Here is an 8,397-nt window from a genome sequence, read left to right on the forward strand (position 1 = left end):
AAAACTTATAAAACCTGAAATTACCAAAAAGAGCTTTATGAAACAAACAACGGAACAACGAAAAGAACAGAGTCAAAATAGTGCAATAAATAAATAATAAATAAATCATGACGCAATGAGTCAATTCAACCGAGGGACAAGCGTTTGCTAAGCAAAGCAACAAAAACACCAATTTTACACTATACATTCATACGTACGCAAAAACAGCCCCACTAAATCATACCTCCGCCCGTTGCGCTTACCTTTTAGGCGGAGACGAGCGCGAAATATTTCTCGACTTCCGCCCGCCACCGTCTGCAGTCTGGGCCGGAACTTGGGTTTTGAAAGATTATTTTTTAAATCGACCTCCTTCCGCCGGGCAACTTTTAACCCCTTTTTTCTTCCCGTGCTCTACATGCACGAAGAACGCTTTTTGCTGCTCCGTCCCGCTGGCCCCATCGACCCTCGGTCTGGTTCGCGTACAGCACTTTCTATTTAGATATTGCTTCATTACCCCCCCCCCCCCGCGCGCGGAACAATTTTCATTATTTCTCAAATCACAGAATGAAAAATAAATCAAACATACACACACACACACACACACTAGCCTCACCGAACGGGGTTTGGATTTGCAAGCCCTTAGCGTTCGATCATCGATTTTCTCTTTCTTCGCACGCGTTATCACGCACCCCTTTTCCCGCGCTACCCCACCCCCTTTTTGCGTGTGCGTGTGGAGGGGGCCTTAATGTTTCCCCCTTCTGCTTGCCAGTGCGGCTCGCAGAGCGGGTCGAAGGATACATAATGGCCAGGAAGTCAACGGTTAGCTTTCGGTGTAATTAAAACGGTGCCGGTGGCGGATGCCGGGGTGCCTTTGAATTGGAAATATTTTGGCATAAAAGCAAAGCTGAAGACACTAGCAAAAAAAAAATAAAAAAAAAAAACGTGGTGAATAGGATCTACAAGGGCTAGGGAAAGACAATGTTAAGGCTAGGCGTTTTCAATTGTTTCCATTGGCGAGGAAAAAAAAACATCGTTAAAATTTTAAAGTATTAATCTTAAGCCTCAGAATTAGGGTTCTTCTTTATAGTTTTTTTTTAAATGCAAAAGCATATGTTGCCACTAATGTGACATGTACGAGAAGATTTCAAAATATTTGAATTAATGAATTACATAGAACGAAAGGAAACGTTCAAAAATAAAGCACCTGAATGTATACAATCAATAACCATAAGGCAGTAGAATGAAATTACCCCAGCATGCATGCAATCTTCATTACAAAAGGAAAGCATCAGTAGACATTTGCGCTAGCAACATGGAACCGATCGAGTGTTTTTGTGTTCCTGCATGATTTCAATAACACAATAAACAATTTTTCGCTCTCCATGAATTGCTTATTTGCTGCCAAGAAGGAATTCGCTCCGCATCACAAAATTAATTTTTATCTTCTAGCCCTTTTCCCTCTCCTTTCCCACTTTCCCACCCGTGCGAGTACGACAACAATCAGCAGGATTTGATTAAACGCGGGTCAAACATTGTCGAATCGGTCTTGCTGGACCGAGGGTTAAAAGATTGGCAGCCAGTGGCACCCAGCCCCAAGCGCCCTAAAGCAAATCGGCAAATCGGGGGGGTGCCGGAATGGGGTTAAAGTACACACTGTAGCCCTTTTCGCAGCATAATCCCAGCGTTTGCTTGGCTTTTTTGGCCTGCCCCGAACGGCAATGCACGGTGCGACGCCGACAGTGAGTCGCGGGCGAGCGGGCGAAAAAAAGGGGTCGAACGATTGTAATTAATTATAATTTCTGTCCGCTATCTCGACTGCAGCAGACGTTTTGTTCGTCGGTTGTGAATAATTTCTTACATTTTTGCTTTCTTTTAGCTGTTGTTGTTGTTGTTGTTGTTGCTATTGCTGTTGGTGTTACTGTGATACTGTCGCGAACATTGTTGGTCATTATTTTGCACATCCTTTTTATATTTACTTTTTTTTCTTCTTCTTCCGTTTTTCTAATAATAAATACCGTCAATCGATGGGCGTTTTTTTTTTTGCGACGTTCGTTTCGTGTATCGCAAAACTGAAACAGATGGCGCCCGAAGATGCACGCAAACAGGCTGCTCCGCTTCAGCATTCGCGGACCCCGAATGGGTTGCCCGGGCAAATGATGAAGAGCGAAAATAACTCAACTGCAATCAAGTTTGACAAAACGACAGGAAGAAAAACGGACACAATAGTTCATTATCACGTCGGGCAGGAGCTGGATGGCATCTTGCAACCTACGAACGAGCATCATTAATGGAATGATCACTTTAATTATTTACCGTAAATTTTTCGAGCGCTTTCCATTAATTTCCAGCCGGGCAAGTAGATTCAGGCATGTGGCAGGAGGCAGCATTTCGAGCACTAGCCCGTTCAACCCGAATAATTGTCAGGGTGGACCGGCTGGAGCAAGCGGGAAGCATAATTAATTATTAAACCCGCACCTTCAATTACAGCTGATCGATTTTTATGCCAGAGCACTCAAATCAATGCCGCCAGCTTCCGGAGCTGATTTTGTCGACCGACGGGGGTGGTGTGAGGGCAAAACACGTACACTGGAGGCAAACATCTTGGGCAGAAGGGCGAAAAAGGAAGGGAGAAACGCTATCGGGCGTAAATCTATTAGCACGAGCACGGGAGGTTTTTTTCTTCTTCTTTCCGCTACTGCTTTAACCGCCTTAATTCAGCTGCATCGGCCAGGGGAGTCTAATCGAAAACTAATTACACTTACGTCACGATGACGAATAATCGCACCACTACCTAGCGCGCCCGAATGTATACTTAAGGACCGGCGCGGCAATATGATTGATGGAGTGTTTGATTGGCTTCAAACGATCGAGCACGGGCAGTCGGCAAAGGGGGTTGGAAAGAAACACACTTCTCTTCATCAAAACCACTCTACTAGACTGGTCTCGGGGTATTAATCTCTTGACATTATTTTCCTATTTCCCGTGCTGGGTGCGGTGCGGTTAGTGTTGCTACTGCTTTGCTACAAGTGAGAGCAGTAAAAAGAAAAACAATCCATCGCGTTGCTAATGCCCCCGAATGTCATTTCGAAACTGGCTTTGGATCAGTAGCGCGTAATGCAATTTCCGGTGACAACGTTGCCTGTGCCGTAAGACATGAACGGCTGCAACTGGGGTTGCTTTGTGCTGAGCGGGTACGTCGGTCGCCACAACGCCAGTCCCGTATGCAGACATGCACTAGAAAGCAAAACCAAAACAACAGGGAAAGAACGAAATACCCAATCAACGCGTAGATTGTAACCCTTGCCCTTCTTGCGCCTGCATGGTATGTGACACGCAGTACATAGAAGCGCGTGCTAACCTCGGGCAGCAGGATAATCGGCTACAGAAACTACAACTTGCTCCTCCGCAAAAAAGAAGAAGAAAAAAAAAACATAATTCCACCCATTAAGCGAACAATCGGTAAAGCCGACGAAAGCATCTTGTCTTTAATGTAGGGAAGAAACCTAATTATAAATGTAAGTGGGTGGTGTACGGCAGCAGGCGCCAAACTGCACGGAATACCATTTCGGTTTCGGGCCAGGGCCGTACCTGCCCGTTGCCTGTATTTCAGCGCTCCACCGGGCTCCACAAACAACAGCACGCGCTCCGCACGAACCATATAGACACATTTATTACAATCTCTTTTTTCCCCGTTGTTCACTCCACTTTCGGCGCGACGACTTTTGCAAACTAAAATTACACGTATGTGTAGGGAAATTCGTGTGCGTGTGTGTGTGTGTGGCGGGATGGAGAAACTGACAAGGAAACTCTCACCGGTACCCTTGAAAATGTTTTGCCTACGCTGCTGCATTCAGTGAGCCGGAAGTCGAGGACCGTTGTGCGAGGAACAATTTAGGTACCGCGACGTCTCAAGATGGGTGTGATTGGCGGCGTTTGGCACTTTGCGCCCAGTTTTGGCCTGCTAGGGAAAGTACTTATCCTCGGTACTTGGTTAAGTTGTGCTTTAAGAGTAGTGCGCCTAAATGTATGCAAATGTATCTTTACTTAGGATTTTAGTTTACGTGTTCGTGTTCTGCGTCATTTAACAAATAGCAAATATAACAAGGTTCTAGGTTGTAACTACACCTCAAATATTGCTATTTTTTATGTTATGCTTTATTAAAACTGTACACGTGCAGAGTCGTGCCTTAAAATAAATGACGTATTTTATTAATTATTAAAAATGTTTTGAATTATTCTATGTTTTGAGCATTGTACAGAACACAAAATTTATAATAACTTAAGTAGCAAAACTTGCCGATAAACGATGCTAATTTTCTACCGCTGTCGCCTAAAAGTATGCACAACGCCTTACATTTGTCTTCTAACAGCAGCTTCCAACATTTGGCACATACATCTCGTACCCTGCCTGCCTAGCCATTGTGTGCAGCAAAACAGCCCCTAAGGACTGAAGACACCGACATCGTCTCATCGCACATTCTTTTCCATTCTTCCATCGCTCCTCTCCCCCTCACGGCATTATCATCGTCAGCGAAATTCCGGCGGCGGGCGCTACTGTCGGCAATCATGCGTGCTTAAACTGTTATTTTTCAGTCTTCTTAATAGTTTACAACCAATTCATGTGTTGAATCGTGTCGATTCGTGACGGTGGCTCGGGGAGAGGATGGTGGCGCCGGCAGCCGTTTGCCCCGCTTGCTTCATTCTTCCACAACCCCCGCCGTGAGCCCATTTCGGAGCTCGATTATCTTAACCGTGCCTCTCTCTCTCTCTCTCTCTCTCTCTCTCTCTGTTAGTGTGCGTTCTGCCGCGTACTGCGCTAGGCGTACGCAAGTCGCTTCAAATGGAAGAGAAAATTTCACCTAATTAAAGAGTTTTCCAGCCCGTACACTACCCGAGGGTGGGTGTGCAAGTGTGTGAGGCGTTCGAATGCGATCCTTGGCGGCGTTCGAGCGTAGCGCCGGGCCGACCTCGGACCGGAAACTCAACATCAAGGCAACGGTTGGTAGAAAATTGCCCATTTCTACTTCTTCCTTCCCTTCGTGCGTGCGGTTCCACCCTCTTGTGTCCCTCCTTCGTACGGCGGTGGTTTCCTTCGCTTCTTTCGGGTACCACCGGCGAAGGAGGAACCACTGCCGCCGAGACACGGGGCGATTGTTGCTGAGCGCTTTTCGGTCCGCAAGAGCCCTCCGGGAAGTGTCCGGGGCCTACATCATTTATCGATCAAGCCCGGCCGGCCGTATCGAGCCCTGTCCTCGCTGCTCCGTGCTGCTGGCTTCCGGGTGAGTGGATGAGCATTCAGGCACCCGTCCGTCCCATCCGCACTGCAAAGCGCAAATGGCCGCCCGGGGGCAGATTTCATTTTTGCGTGCAGTTTAAATTCGGTTAAAATCTAACGAACACGGCCGCTTTTGTTTCCGCCGTAGCGGTACGGCGGTACGTCGCCGCACCAGACACACGGTGTCTTATCAAACACGATTCCGGCGGGATTTTACCAGCCATCATTCATTTCTTAGTGCCGTTTACTGCTGCCGACGAGCTGTACCGTCTGTCTGTGCCAGTGGTCGAAGATAATGTGCTCCTCATTTCTGTCTGTCTTGCTTAAGGGTGGTAAAAGCATGCAAGAAAGCAGCTAAAACTGTCTGAAAAGAGTATGCGAATGTTAACACTTTGACCGCCGGCCTGACGTCACAGTTTTTGAGTGAGCACGTAGCGCATGGCAAGAGAGCGATGAGAGCGATAATTTCTCGTGCGACTGTTATCACTCTTTTGTTTCATTGCGATAAGCGGCGTAACATATGTTGTTCTCGTTCTCTCTTTCCTACCTCATTCGTTCTCAAGAGAATCACTGAGCGGCAGATGCAATGCCGAACGGTGAGCAAAACCGTCATGCGAATTTATATGACACGGCGCTTAAAGTGTTAAAGATTGAAATACATGCTGAAGGAATCCGTTTCAAATCTCAAAAGCTGCTCTTTTCAATATTAAATGACAATTGTTGTTCAAATGAAATTCAGCTGGATTAGTAAAGAACTACAATGCTTTCTTTGCACAACCGTAGGTAACAAGTAGCATGTTTCTTATTTTTCTGAATCATCTTAGCTTGCAATGATGCGAACTCACAAAACCACGCACCATGTCTGCAAGTGAACTATTCGACAAGAAAATGAAAATAAAGGAAAAAATAGTTTTTCGCTACGCGCATGCGGAAAAGACTTGAAGAGAAAATCTGAACGCTGATTTCGGTGCAGATATTCATTAGAATTGTCTTTTTTGTGTGTGATATTTCACCTTAATGTAGGCAAGATTTCGATACTTAATTTCATGATCATCTTTCTTTATGATAGTTCTACTTCCGCCCCATTTATGTGATGATGATGTGAGTCATGTTTTCATTCCCTTGCGATAATGGGTTTGCTTATTTTTAATTTAAAATTATCTTGCTTTTTGAATTATGTTATCATTTCAAAACATGAAACTAGTTAAATTAGTCAAATTTGTTTTATTTTATGTTTACTTTTATGGAAATGTTTAGTCACTTTTTCGTCAAATGATTTCTTACTTCTTTTCAAATGTTCTTTTATGGCTATATTGATCAAATGTGTATATCTATGAAGATTTGTAAGATTTTATTAATCAATTTGTCCTTTTTCTTAACATCCAATTGATGTCCAATTTAATTTTTAATGTTTATAGCTTTATGTTTGTTTGCTGTTTACTTATTGAATTCGAATTGAATTCGTAGATCCTGTTCTCTAAAAAACTCGCAGCATATTTCCCAAAAATACGCACCTTATCTAAAGCCACAACCACAACATAAGTTCAAATCGCACCGCAGCCCGAGGCAATCGTCTTCATCCCATACTTCATTGCCATTCCAGTCGACCAAAAGCGTACATCTCTTATCGTGTGCAGCCGAGCTTAGTCATTGGGATTGTGTGTTCCGTTGTACCGGGGCGTACACATGAGCAGTACGGATTTGCAGAGTGTTTGTGCAGCGGCGTGCCCGCAGTGCCAGCTTCAAGTTCATCGTCTCCGGTTTTCCGGATGATACAAAACGCGCCAGAGCTTGAAAATAGATAATTAAATCATCCTCAATTTAAATTATTTCAAGATCTGTTCTGCCCGGGCACTTTCACCCATTCACTGCCCTTCATCTTGCCCCACAAACTCTCACTCCCCACCCTCCGATGGAAGGATCCACTCGAACAGGATGGGTGGATGGTGACAATTGGTCGATTTGCTCCAAATGACAACAACGAGCTTCAAGGCCTCCAGCCTTCCTCGCACCAGATCACACGGTCCCCGTCCACGTTTTTAAAGTAACCTTGCCAACCATTCGGCCTCGCGTCCCCCGGCTGCTGGTGACAATTGCCGTTAGCTGCTGCTGCTAGTGCGGGAGAGGACAGATGAGTGTCTATCGCGCGCCCACTAGCTTCTTCGAACGGATAGTGAAAACTATTTTCAACCGCTTGATGACGCTTAAGAAAAGGGATTTGCTTCCTTTATTGCCGAATTGCCGAAGGGTTGATAAAGATTGGCTGTGACGCTTTTGCACAACTAGTCGGTGTGTTGGTGTGCCATTTGCTGGTTACTACATAAAACACTCACACATACACACACACACACACCCACACAGACCTTCATATTCTAGAAGGAATTTTGCAATGAGATTTTCAGCTGGTGGAAGAGGGCAGGGACCATGCAGGCGAGAAATGAACAACAGTTGAAGTTGTTGATTTTACGAGTAGGTGTAGTGAGCGTGTTTCTTCAGAGCTGGATTTTCCTTCCCCGCAAACGCAGCGTAGTGAAACACGCGCAAAGTGCTATCCGATTCCGATTCGTAAAAGCAGCACAGCAACTGACAGCATTCATCGATGGATTATTTTGTACACCGTGCGTATTTGGGGCATCGGGGGCGTCTTTTCTGCTGCCCTTTTTACGTAAGTGTTTTTGAGCGCCCGTGAATGTCACTTCACCGGGCCAGCGCTCGTAAAGTGGCAAGAAAAATGTGCATTTATGGAAAGACTCCACTTGAGCTGCTTCTCTCGGTAGGTGTTTGCAGGATTTTCTACTACACACGCTGACACGAGAATGTTGGTACGAATGTTGGAGTAGAAGCTTTCAAAGAGAGGTTTAAAATGCTTTTTTTGTAACGGAATCAATATTTTAAATCATCAAGTTCGACTATCTTTGGTGGAAATTGAATGTGGGCTCATTGATGCAAAGCTGCCAGCTGCTAAAGTAATATTATGGCAAAGAAATGGCCTAAAATTTAATGGCTGTAATTGAGGATAGTTTAGTCTAGATATAGGCACTACATATTACACCATTGTACCCAATTCAATTTTAGAATTGACTTAAAATAAGTTGCAAAGCCCCTTGTAAAAAAATTATACAACCTAAGGAACATTTTCAATT

The sequence above is a fragment of the Anopheles arabiensis genome, chromosome X (assembly GCF_016920715.1).
Source record: "Anopheles arabiensis isolate DONGOLA chromosome X, AaraD3, whole genome shotgun sequence".
NCBI classification, from domain to species: Eukaryota; Metazoa; Arthropoda; class Insecta; order Diptera; family Culicidae; genus Anopheles; species Anopheles arabiensis.